Below are 12699 nucleotides of genomic sequence, written 5' to 3' on the forward strand. Positions count from 1 at the left end.
TGAGAGCTTGTGTTTTATCCTTTAGCCTCACTACATAAAGCTCAGAAAGTGGTTATGAAGTAAAGTCAACCCTTAGAGCAACCAGTGTTATCAAGTGATTTAACAGGGACTGCTGCTGAGGTAGATTTATTTTGTCTCCATTTAAACTCATGTTATAGATCTCCTGTGTTGCCTGAGCCATCCTGTGGCATACCTTGCTTAGAAGCGATTAGGCTGCTGGAGAGAGGAGGACACAGGGCCTAAGGGCCTTAACGTTTATTTGGCATGGTCTGAACAGAGAAAAAAACAAAACCAAAAACCAAAAACAATCAAACAAACAAAACAAAAACAAAAATACCCCACAAAATCCAACTTGAGAAAACGAAACAGGAGCGGTGATAAGTTATTAACTTCATTGGTACCAGAGCAAATGTGATGCTCTCAGATACATGCATATGTAACATCTTTCCAATCTTGTCTATGTTAAAAGGAAACCTGAGAATAAATTCTCCTTTCTCTTGCTGCTTCTGCCCAGTGAGTATTTAGTCAAATTCTTCTAATGCAAAATCCTTCCTGTCTCTGTAATTGCCCAGCTAGCTGTCCTCAGTCTCTCAGGCTTTCATTCAAAATCTCAGTTATTCAGCATTTTGCACAGTTGTCCTCCAGGTCTTTCCTGCTTCCTCCCAAAGATTCTTTACTGTTCCTTTTCATGGTAAATTTACAGTTTCACTTTTCTTTCTTGTTGGGATTCCTATCCTTCTAATATTCCTCCTCCTATTCCCTACATTTCACAGTCATGGCCTTTGTTGCTATCATCCCTTTGCCCCCTCTTTTCTTTCCCTTCAAGAGCTATAGAAAGGTGAAAGACATGCAAAGAACACTGCCAAAGCCACCTTACACTTATGGTGGGTGGAAAGCAAGTCACAAATGGAGGAGAAAACCCATAGGGGAAGCAAGAGAAGCAGGGAATATGCTGACAGCTGCAGACACAGGTACAGCTTGTACCCACAGATCCACTGTTGGCAGCAGGAGTGGAGTGACCCAGCAAGTGCTTGGACAGGTCTGAGAGCCTGGGTAGGGTGTGACCAGCAGTAAGTGTGCAGAGACTGCCCTCCTAGCAATTGACCAATGATATGGGTGTGTTTTCTGTTCATGTCCGTGCATCTTACTCCTAGCTCCTCTCCCAACACCCATGGATGAGTTCAGGCTTCTAGGCACAGGCTAGAAGCCACCACGGTGGAGAAGCACCAAGCCAAATACACCAGTCCCTGGAGAAGGTGTAGACAGAGGAGAAGTCAGGAAAGTTGGGAAACTGTCTTTGAGAACACAACACATTACTGTAGAGAGAAATCTGTAGGAAAGCTCTGATGACAGACAGTAGAGTGGTGGCAGAGCACCGTGAAGTCACAGTTCAGATCCAAGTAGCTCTTCATTTAGCCTTTTAGTGTCACACAGCTGAAGGACTCTGACTATTCTGGGTACTACATGGAGTGAAAGAGCCAACCAAGAGCAAACCATTTTAACTGGTCTCTTTCCATGCCTTCACTGCTGCTGAGAAGAGAGGAGGCAGTTTCAACTGTGACAGTAAAAGAAAGGCCAGCTGGAAGTCATCACTGAACCAGAAATGCCACATGCTGTTTGCTTTGTATAATGCAAGACCAGAATCAGCTCAGTCTTTCCTACTGCAAGTGGTGGAAGAGATAGTGAGAAAAGCTTAGTATTGGAAAACTGAATTACTGTTGCTTTGGGAGCCCCTCGATGTAGCAGGGGAAAACCTGGCACACTAAATTATTTTCCCTATTTGAAAAAGGTAGCGGGAAACATGTTAAATCTGGTTGTTTAACAAGAATGGGGCTCAATTATTTGTGAAACAGAAGTAGTGCAGACATTCCTGGTTATTTAACACTGTAGTTCAGCTGACACCTGCAAAGCTCTACAAGTTTCTCAATTGCATCTTTTTTAGTAATAAGTGTTATGTTACTGTTATATTGAGAATACTAGCAAGACTGAGATTTCATTGTGGCAGATACAGCAGAAACAGCGCAACAACATAGTTCTCACCACAATACAGTACATTCTGATTACAGCATAAAACTAGAGCTGGGAAGAGAGACAAAAGAGGCAAACATATTCCCAAGATCCCGAGTTATAAAATCTGAAGGAGAATTTGAATTTCCCAAGTTGCAGTACAGGAAAGTTCTCCCCCAAAACTATCCACTCTCTCCCAGTGCATTAGAACATCCTCTGGTCTCTTTCAAGAAGCAGCAACATGACAAAAACTTACTTTTACCTGTAAACTTACATATGTTTTTTAGTACCAGGATCCCAGAAACATTTGGTAAGTTCTTGTAACACAAGATCTGAACTACAGTGTGCAGTCCTTCCTGTCTGCTGACTTTTAAAAAAAGAAAATTCTCAGTACAAAATAAATCTCATGTCTTGCCTAAGATTTGCCCTCCACTACAATTATTGGTGCTGGGTTTTTCCAACAAACAAAGCATTGACTGAACCAAATGAAGACCCAGGCAGAGAAAGATTACTGATAAATTTGAGAACTGTTTAAGTCAGCACTCTTAGGTGAAGAGTCAAAAAATTCTCCAGGCCAGAAAGCAGCAACTGGTCATCACATATTGGATATTATTATGTTTACTAATCTCTGAAAGAATTCTCCTTTCATAGATGAGAGACATATGTTTCCATATCTAAGAGTCTCTAACCATTCTTTATGATGTATGTTTTCACACTGTTACTTTTGGTACTAATCCCTCACCTTTCCTTCCTTCCCTTCTCCCCAAAAGACATATTAAATCAAGGTAACTGAAATAACCTATTTGAAATTTCTTTCTTTGATGCATTAAACATAATTTCCTTCTCTCTGTGTTTTCATCATAACAAACAGCATCATTATAGTTGACATTTACCTTATTCCACAGAATTTCTGTCATAAATTAAGAAAGAACCATTAGATCTGATGACATGGCAAGGGGAAAAGTACCTAAATAACATGATGAATTATTTGTGGTGATTTTTAGGATAATTCAACTTTGTCTGTACAGTACCTAAAATTAAAATAAACAACCTATTTTTCTCAGTTGGACTGGCTTCTGCAAGTACTGTTCACATAATATTTACCCTGTATAACCATCCCAACAGGTCTGGAAAGGCTATAGAGCTCTGAAGTGCTACTATTTCAATGAAAGCCAGTCAGAAAGACTTCATTTCAAAGAGGCTTTTGAAAACATACGATTCTAATAAAACCCTACAATATACGAGGAAAAAAGGGAACATAAAGTAAAATTACCTTCCAATTATGACCTACTTTTCATTGATGCCTACTTCATTTGCTTAGAATTACTAACAAGTGAATTTTGAAAAGCAAAAACTGCGTATTCTGTTTGGACTAGGTTAAACATTTTGCTCACATTAGTGAAGTCATGCTGATAAATTGAAACAATTCCTATTAGCATGACTGAAAAATGTGGTTTAGATGATTCTAGATAGTGAATGTTCATGCATCATCCCCATTACACAGACAAAAATTCTACAATGTCTATTTACATTACAAGCTTGCCAACTATTACTGTTCTCCATGTTCTCTAATGTCTTTGCTTTTTCCCTTATTAATGTTTACTCTTCTGCTTCTTTTTCATCAGCTTAAATAAAAAAAAAAAATAAGCAGCTGACCAATATACATTTGGGAACTACTGACAAGACATTTCTGAGCACCTGCCAGTTTGGTGAAACACTGGGAACAAATTCACCACTGGGGATGATAACAAAGTGCCCCATCCCGCTGCCCTTTACCTTTAAAGTCTGTTGTCTATTTTGAAGTGTCAAGCAGTAACAATAATTTAGGTCTTTTAAGTGTTATTTGTAATTAATACTTCCTTCCAGGCATTAAGAGTATAACCACACTCCTGCCCTGGAAGTTCCTCTACAAAGCCTCATTTTATTATTCAGAAAATAAGATATTGCCAGTGGTGAATGGCTCCATAGCATTCATTATTTCCATTTGCCATTTGGCTATGGAAGAAGGGGAGGTGTTAGTAAATGGTTCCTTGTGTTACACCATAACAAAATAATTCCAACGCCAAGCCAGGTCTCAAAGAAAACACCAAGCCCTTTGTGCACTTCATAAAAAACACCTGCCTTCTAATTACCTGGTTAGACAATCCTCCAAGTAGAGTAACCATGCAAATGCATATAAATTATTCTTGTAGACTAGCAACTACATATTTTATGACCCTCCTTACATGCACGAGACTGAACGGGCTTCGACTGATACATGAGCTACTTACTTGAAAAGCTGCAAAGCATTTAGCCTGAGTACCTGGCCTGATTGCTTATTTCTCTTGGGTATCAAAAAGTTATTCAGGTCCAGTAAGCTCCACCTCACTAAAGATCTGCTATAAATTCTGTGCTTTTCCCCACTTTCATTCCCTTTCATATATAGATATATATATATATGGACGTGGTGAGGCATTTATGCAAATCCATGGAGTTCTGGAGTTCTGGCCCTTTATTATAAATTGCTCCTCATGTAATTGCAGGGAAGTGCAATGGGATTGTGTAAAGAGTGAAAGATGGGTGACAGCAGCCTGAAAACAAGATTGTGGCCCTTGATCTGTCCAAGCTAATTGATGAGCTGCAATCCCAGACTCTAAACTGTCACTCTTGCAGAGCAAATTCCACACTGAGAAACGAAGATCCCAGTGAGGGGGAAACAATAATTGCATTAAATCTCATTTAAAACATTTTTGACAGGTGAATCTTGGCACAAAGCGGAAAGCAGTAAATCACCTCAGGGGTTTAAAACTCTGGATGTATCCAGAAACTTGTGTTAGCATCACGGCTTGGTTACCCAACTCCTTTTCAAATCAGTTGAAGTCTCAGCTAAATTGAGGCTAAACACATCTGCTCAACTCTCTGCTTCAGAGAGTTTCAATCAAATCAGAGACTTTTCTCCTATACAGAAAGCTGAACACACAAATGCAAGTTTAAAGGTCTGGAATTTAAGGGCGTATGATTTGTCTATCAGTGCCCCATGGCATTTTTTTACTTCTGTTCTTAAAAAAATGAAGCAGAAAAATCAATAATCCATAGGAGCTGCCATGTCTCCTCTTTGAATGTCCAAGTTAAGTGGAGAAAAAGAAAAAAAGTACTTAAGTAGATGACAGAGCATAAGCAACTTTAATAAACACCTTGTCAGAGAGATTCTTGTACCCCCAGTTTTAGGTGAAACTACCAGGCACAATATGAAGCAGAAGCAGTCTCATTACAAAGAGAAATCAAGCAGCTCCTTTGTAAATGAAAATCATTTTGCAAGAATATATCAAGTTTGGACTTGAGCTTAAATATAGTCATTAAATGTGTTACCAGTGTCACAAAAGGTGAACTTTGACAGGCTAAACTGAGTTAAAACAAACCAAGTAATGAATTAAGCACTTCAGACTAATTAGCTCTGTCTTCTATCAAGGTAGGTATAAAATGAGAATTATTTCTATATTAAAAAAATCAGACTTCCAGTAGAATGAAGTGAGAACTGAATTTTTGGGTCTACTCAGGGGAGCAGAAATAAGGGAATGATCTCTCCTATTTGTTGGAAAGTCACCTTTAAAAAAAAAGAAAGAAAAAGAAGTATTTAAGGACTTAGTCACAAAAGCATCCAGAGAAAGCAAAACCATTTTCCTATGCAGAAATATGATATCCATCTAACATTTTTTATTAAGGGGGATGTGGGGGACAGATCACAACATGCCATTCCTCTGTTTTGTTATCCAAACCTACATATAAAACAACATAAGGACCAGAGCAGGAGGGAACTTCCATAAACCCTATGAGAAGTAACACTGAGCTAACAGATGAATGAGAATTTTGAATTCCTGGTTGATTTTCTGTGGTGTACAAAGAAATGGAAAGGGGGGTCATCCAAGATTGGTGTAAACTTGAATAGCTGGTTGGAGGTTTGTCATCAATTTTATTTCTCTTGAAAGAAAAACCCAGACAAAAGCAAAACCTCAAGTTAAAAACAAAACACTCCATGATATGCTGCTGTTTAAAAAAAAAAAAAAATCAAAAATCCCAATATCATCACATATAAGATGTAAGGCAGCACCATGGCTGGAACCTGAATCTCTGTATGCCAGATGAGCCCCTGAATTATTATGCTGTAAGTAAGGTGTGGCTGAATGCTGCTCAGAGCTCTCAGGTCACAGTTCTCTGTGTGAGGATGTGGCCAGAGCAGAGACATTTGCTTTCCCCAGATAACCCAATCACTGGCAGGACAGAGGCTCTTACACACTCGGGACTCGAGCCTGACACAGTGAGAGTGAAAATGCAGCACAAGGAGCTCAGTACTCCTTGGTACAGCAATTTAAACAATGCACCTGAGCTTCTCCTGACAGAGCTGTCCCACTTTCTATAAATAATGCTCTAGCTGAGGGAGACTGTGCTTAGGCCATTCTCACATATGATTTAATTTGAATTTTCTACTTTTGTTGTGAATGGTCCTGTCCATAAAAGCACCAGCTATAGTAAGATTTACTTTTTTGTTCCTTTTCTTTTTTCTTTTTTTTTTCTTTTTTTTTTTTGTGGTTGAAAATACACTTTGTAAGATTTAAGATTAACTACAGGAAGTGATAATACAAAAAATTTAAAAACATCTGAGAAATAGGTTGCTTGTATTACATATTAAATCCATGTATATCACAAACAGCCCCATTATTTTTTTAAAGGTGTTAGACTGAAGTTGCCACAGCAGAGTACCCCAGTGGCACTGAAACAGTTCTGTTTTCAACTTCAGTTTTAAAAGTGCTTACAGACATAAGGTAAAAGACAAAGATGTGCACCATTCTTTGTTTTAAAAAACCCAAACAAGACAAGACAAAAAAAAGATAAATAAATAAAAGTGAAAGAGTATGGATGAAAGCATCAATGGTATTTTCATCTGGTCTTTATAAGAGTTGGCAGTAAAAGTCAGTACAGGTAGAAGAGCCTATCCCCAGCTTGCCGCATTCCCAGCAGGTTGTAACCATTAAAAGGAAAGCCAGTCTATAACAGAGACTTCTCCCTGAAATCCAGCCTAATATCAAAGTGACTAACCTTTGTTTCAGCTCCTTTTAATGCATCTAGAGGAGGGACAAGAACGCTTTATGTGTGGGAAATTGCCAGGGAGACGGAGAAACAGGGTCAGTATTTAGCAACAAGTAACACTCCCCACTGCTCTTGGCTGTTTGTACAATTTCCACTCCTTGGTAGAAGTCAGTCTGAAAAATCTTTAGAGAGAAAAACCTGAGAATGGTGCCATTGGCAGAGTTAATAATGTGCTATGAAAAAAAAAAATAAAATAAACGTTGAAAACTATTAATAAAAATTAGGTGTTAATGGTGCATAATAGCTCTCAGAAAATTTTTGGATGCTTGATTTTTAACCAAACTAATATTCTGCATAAGCATCCTCATGCAACAGAACCTCCACATGTTTCCAAAATACTCAAATTGGCCTCAAAAAAGGGAGGGAAGCACGCTTCCAAAACATCTCGTCTGGTTAGCAACATTTTTGATACCAAACAATCAGACAGGAGGCCTCCAGCTCTCCAGTTTTCTGGTAAACACACTGCTTGAGGATTTCTAATGGACGTCTCTAGTCCACCCTGTCTCAGAGTTTCACATACTGTACGTGAAAACCAACTTTGCAAAATAAGTTTCCTTGCAATTTATAACCGTGCCATCTTTTTTATCACAACAGTACACAACAGACAGTACAGGGGCGTAAAAGACAAGGTAAGTTACTTGGTTGGGTGTTCCCTGTGTAATTAGAAAACTTCAAATATATTCACATATGCACAGATGATTTCCTTTCCAAGTATGTCATGTTTCATAATTCAGTTGTGGAGCAGAGTTATAAAGGAGGCAAAAAAGTGCCTACAGTTGATAAGCAAAGATCCACAAATATTTACCTTGAAGTCATTATTTATATGGACTCTGAGTTCAAATTTATATGTATACTGCATATTTGAGAGTAGATTTGAGGTTTCCCTAAAGATAAAACCTACTCTCAAAGTACAAAACTACTTCAGTTTAGAGCAATAGAACTGAATTTACAACACTTCTGGCATTAAGATAACTTTACCTGCACTGCTTTCATATACAGTACATAATTTATATTATATATATATATTATATGAATATATAATTTATTACTGATTTTGAGTTTACCTGGGTCAGTTCTGTCTACACTGATGTAGCTTCCAGTTCTTCTTAAAATTGTATCAATACTCACTTTCTTTCTATGTTTGATGCCTTTAGTATTCATATGACAAAATGTTACACTGACTAGGGGGCCAAGCAAAGCCCATTTTATTTATAGGGAAAAGAAAACCTGCAAGTTTCATCAAAGATGCAATAATTTTGATACTTCATCAGGACCTCTCAAACAAAGCTCAGAATAAGTCAAATCAATTTGACCTAAAGAAGCTACCAAAAGAACAGGAGGGCAAAGCTATAGCCCATTATACCAACAGTTAAGTCTTTCCTCTCAACATTTCAATAACTTCTCTTTACTTTCAATAAGGCATGTAAATATTAGTTTTATTGCATATCATATATACCCCCTAAAATAGAAAGAAAGTTAAGAAAAGTAAAGAAAAAGTACAGAAAAATCTCAGGTAGAGTGGGAGCTTGAATTTGTCATGAGTCAATAAGCAAATTTAAAATTTTAACTTTTAAACACTTTAAACATTTTAAATTTCAACATAAAGATATACATAATACATCTCCCTATATAAATATATATGTGCACTCATATTTCAGGAATCACATTTGCTTTGAAGTCTGCTTTGTTTTCACTGTATGAAACACATTAATGTGGTCTGCCATGCAAGACAAGACTAAAAATTTTACTTTAAACTTTCATTAATTCCTAGAAAACTTAGACTTAAATTATTCCTTAGAACATCTATTAACTATTTTCACTATCCAAAAATAGAATTATGGTAGTTAAAAGAGAGAACTTCATCTCCCTATCCTCAAAAGGAACATTGTCTATACTGAAAGGTGATGGGATACCCCCTGAAGTATTTAATTTCTCTAAAAGAAATGTCTTCTCTCAGCTGCTCTTTCACATCATGGAAGTTAATGATCATGCTGAAATAAATGTTTAATATCAATCAAACAACATTTAGAAAAAGTATAACTTCTTCTCCTAGTCTCTCTCTGCCCAAAAATATCCTAAAGGTTTTTCCTCTCATTAGACTAAAATTTTATGAGTTAACCTTATACTTATCTCAGTGCTTGTAATTTTGGATAAAACACAAAAATACTCTGGTCAACAGCAAATTATCATCAAGAATATGGATGAATCATGGGTCTGCAAATCTTTAAAATCACTTAAAAGAGACAGCTGGGAAAAAGAACAAACTATTTGATGAAAACAATCAAAGAGATAATTATGTATCAATTTATTATTTCCTTACAAACTTAATGATGATATGTATGCATTGATTATCCTTTATCAAAATTTAGATCTGCTCAATAGGGTATAATAGATTAATTTTTAGATACTATTTAGGTGCATCTTTTAGACTAGCAGTACTACTTTGATTAACAAGAATACTAAAAAGTAGGTTTGGAACCCTGACAATTATAAGGAATCATATTTTGCTAATGCAATACTCTCCTGATATTTTAACAACTCATCTAGATACACCAGACTGTTTCCACATCATTTGTTCTCTTTCAGACATACGAATTTCTTTCAGCTAATGTATTCATTTCACTCAAAGCTGTCAATTGGTGATGTTCCTTGAGTGCATAAAATTTCTTCATAATTGAATCATGTGTTTTTGCCTTCCATTTTCTAATACATATCTTGAAAGCTTACTCCTCCTCATCTGGCATTCACTTAGTCTCAGAAAGGTGTATGTCTAAACTTTGTGCTCTTTCCAAATATTATTTCCATACCTTATTAAAGGATTTCAAGTTGCCAGTCAGTCAACATTTCAAACAGATCCATCAGCAAAGGAATTTCTTCCTTAACTGCCCCTACAGGGTTTAGAAAATACCTGGGGTTTTTTGACAGAGCAGAATAACCAAAAGTGTTAACATAGAGTCATTTATTGTAGGTTCATGATGTCCTCTGGGTTGTGGGTCTCTTGCTGGGGAAGCAGAGCAGACTTTTGCTTTTAGAAGATAATATTCTCTAACATATCCCAAGCCTGTCCAAGCAGTTTTCTTTCCTGTACATAGGGCCCAAGGCCCAAAAACCATCTTAGGGTTTTATCTGATATGTTTCTTTGTAGCATCTCCCAAATGTTCCACAGATGGTTCAGAAAGCTAAGCAGCATTCACAAGAGCTCAGATAGCTTCACCAGCTTCTTCATTCCTCTCAGTTCAAGTTTCCTTTTTCTATACCTCAGATGTCCCCTATTGGCTCTTCTTCTGTGTAGCGATGTTAAATTTTAAATTGTTCCCCAGTATTCTTCAAGATAAAAAGAAAGATGCTTCTTTTCTTTTTTGAGACTTGCAGAACAATGCTAGCATTGGCATATTTGAAGATTACCAAGGCTAAAATGTACTCATGGACTAAATGTGCAAAACTGAATTTCAACATCCAAATTCTTATGTTACATCAAAGGCTTTAAAAAGCCTATTTGAAGATGCATTACAAAAATATGTTTTGTCTTGGCCATTCTAAAATTCACTGAAGATTTCTGGGAAAGATCTGCTGAAAAATCTACTGATTCTGAACTCAGTTAACATAAGCTCCCCACAGTGAACACAAGCATATGAAAAACGTGGTAATATTGTTGCAGCAGCGAGCTCACACCAAGGGAATCCGTATTTCACTTCCACTGATCATGGAATCATAGAACCATAGATTGGTTTGGGTTGGAAGGGTCCTGAAAGACTCCTAGTTCCAACGCCCTTGCCATGGGCAGGGACACATTGTACTAGACCAGGCTGCTCAAAACCCATCCAACCTGGCCTTGAACACTTCCAGAGATGGGGCATTCATGACTCCTCCGGGCAACCTGTTTCAGTGCTCACCAGCATCACTGTAAATATTTTTTCTATTATCCATTTTAAAACTGTCTTTCAGTTTGAAGCCATCCCCCCTTGCCCTGTCACTACATGGTCTTGTAAAATGTGTGCCTCCATATTTCTTGTAGGGTCCCGTCAGGTAGTGGAAGGCAACAAATAGGTTACCCTGAAAGCCTTTTCTTCTCCAGGCCAAACAATCTGAATTCTTACAGTGTTTCCTCAAATAAGAGGTGCTCCACCCCTCTGATCAGCTTGGCAGCCCTCCTCTGATCCGGGTCCATCAGGCCCATGTCTGTCCTGTGCTGGGACCCCAGAGTTGGTGCAGCCCTGCAGGTGGGGTCCCAGCAGAGCAGAGCAGAGGGGAAGAATCTCCTCCCTCCCCTGCTGGGTCATGTCCAGCCTCTTATCCATCAGCACCCTCAAATTATTTTTCTCTGAAATATGAATACTTTTTCTCCTTCCTCACACTATATATGTGTATATAATGTTGACTGTTCAGTGTGGACAGTGACCATTCAAGGTATATATCGCTTTTTAAGGGCTGGTCACCCATGCTTACTGGTTTTGGAAATAACACAACATTCACTTAGTAATACAAATTCAAACTAAGTTAGAATATGACCAAATATTTTCAAGGTGTCTTCAGCACTCTGCATTCCACATCAGAACGAACAACAACAAATCCCCAAGCAAAACCAGTATTCCTAAGAAATGGTAAAACTTTTCAGGGAAAAGAAAAGAAACAGGCATGTAAACCAACCTCACCAAATTCATTAGAATGGTAAAAATGCGGGCTCCAAAACTTTGCTGCAATTTTTTCCACTTTGGAGCAGGATATATAGGAAGAGCCCATTGAAAGACAGCCCCTGCCACAAGGATTAACTGCACAACCAAAGGTAAGCAGTGCAGACAGAATCAGTTCTGCAACTCACATTAAAGGGGTAAGGTTTGAATTTGCAGATGGACCTCAGTACCTTGAATCTCAGATTTCTGGTATATTTACTTTGTGCTACAAAGCTGTATTTCAGCCTACTACTTAACTCTATGCAAACAGAAGTAACATCCCTGCTCATGTGAGGCATAAACAGTTAGGTCTACAGATGCTGTGTTAAACTCTCTGGTTAATGCTTCAATCAGCAGACTATCCAGTAAGGTTTTGCTGTAAATGATAGGACACAAAAGGTGTAGAAAAGGAATTCTTTCATTATTTTTGTTTTCATTTTCTCTGGCAGAGAAATTTCAATTTATGGAAAATTTCTGTTGAAATTAAAAAATTTCAGATCTTGCCAATCTCTTTGTCACAGAACTTCCAGGAATGGCAACAGAGTCTGATCTTATGTGTGGTTCTTGTGAAAATAGCTTGGTGGAAACAACACTGGGAATTCCATGGGCAGGGGTTTTTCCAGTGACTTCTCTATAAAATATTTATCCTCTGTAAAAATTTTGGCACTGTGAAATTCCTGGGATCAGATGCACCTTTTTATCAGCTTCTTCTATAAAACATACTAACACAGCTAAAAAGAGGGACTGCAGACCCACAGGTACATCTGCAAAACCCTCTCTGGCTTCAGGTCATTCACTCAGTTACACATGTACACACTTATTAGTCTTAAATGGCTTTGGATCCACAGCTCAGGGGAATAATCCAAAAAGATCTGAGTTGCTCATGAAGAGTTAGGGG

The sequence above is a fragment of the Cyanistes caeruleus genome, chromosome 5 (assembly GCF_971803275.1).
Source record: "Cyanistes caeruleus chromosome 5, bCyaCae1.hap1.1, whole genome shotgun sequence".
NCBI classification, from domain to species: Eukaryota; Metazoa; Chordata; class Aves; order Passeriformes; family Paridae; genus Cyanistes; species Cyanistes caeruleus.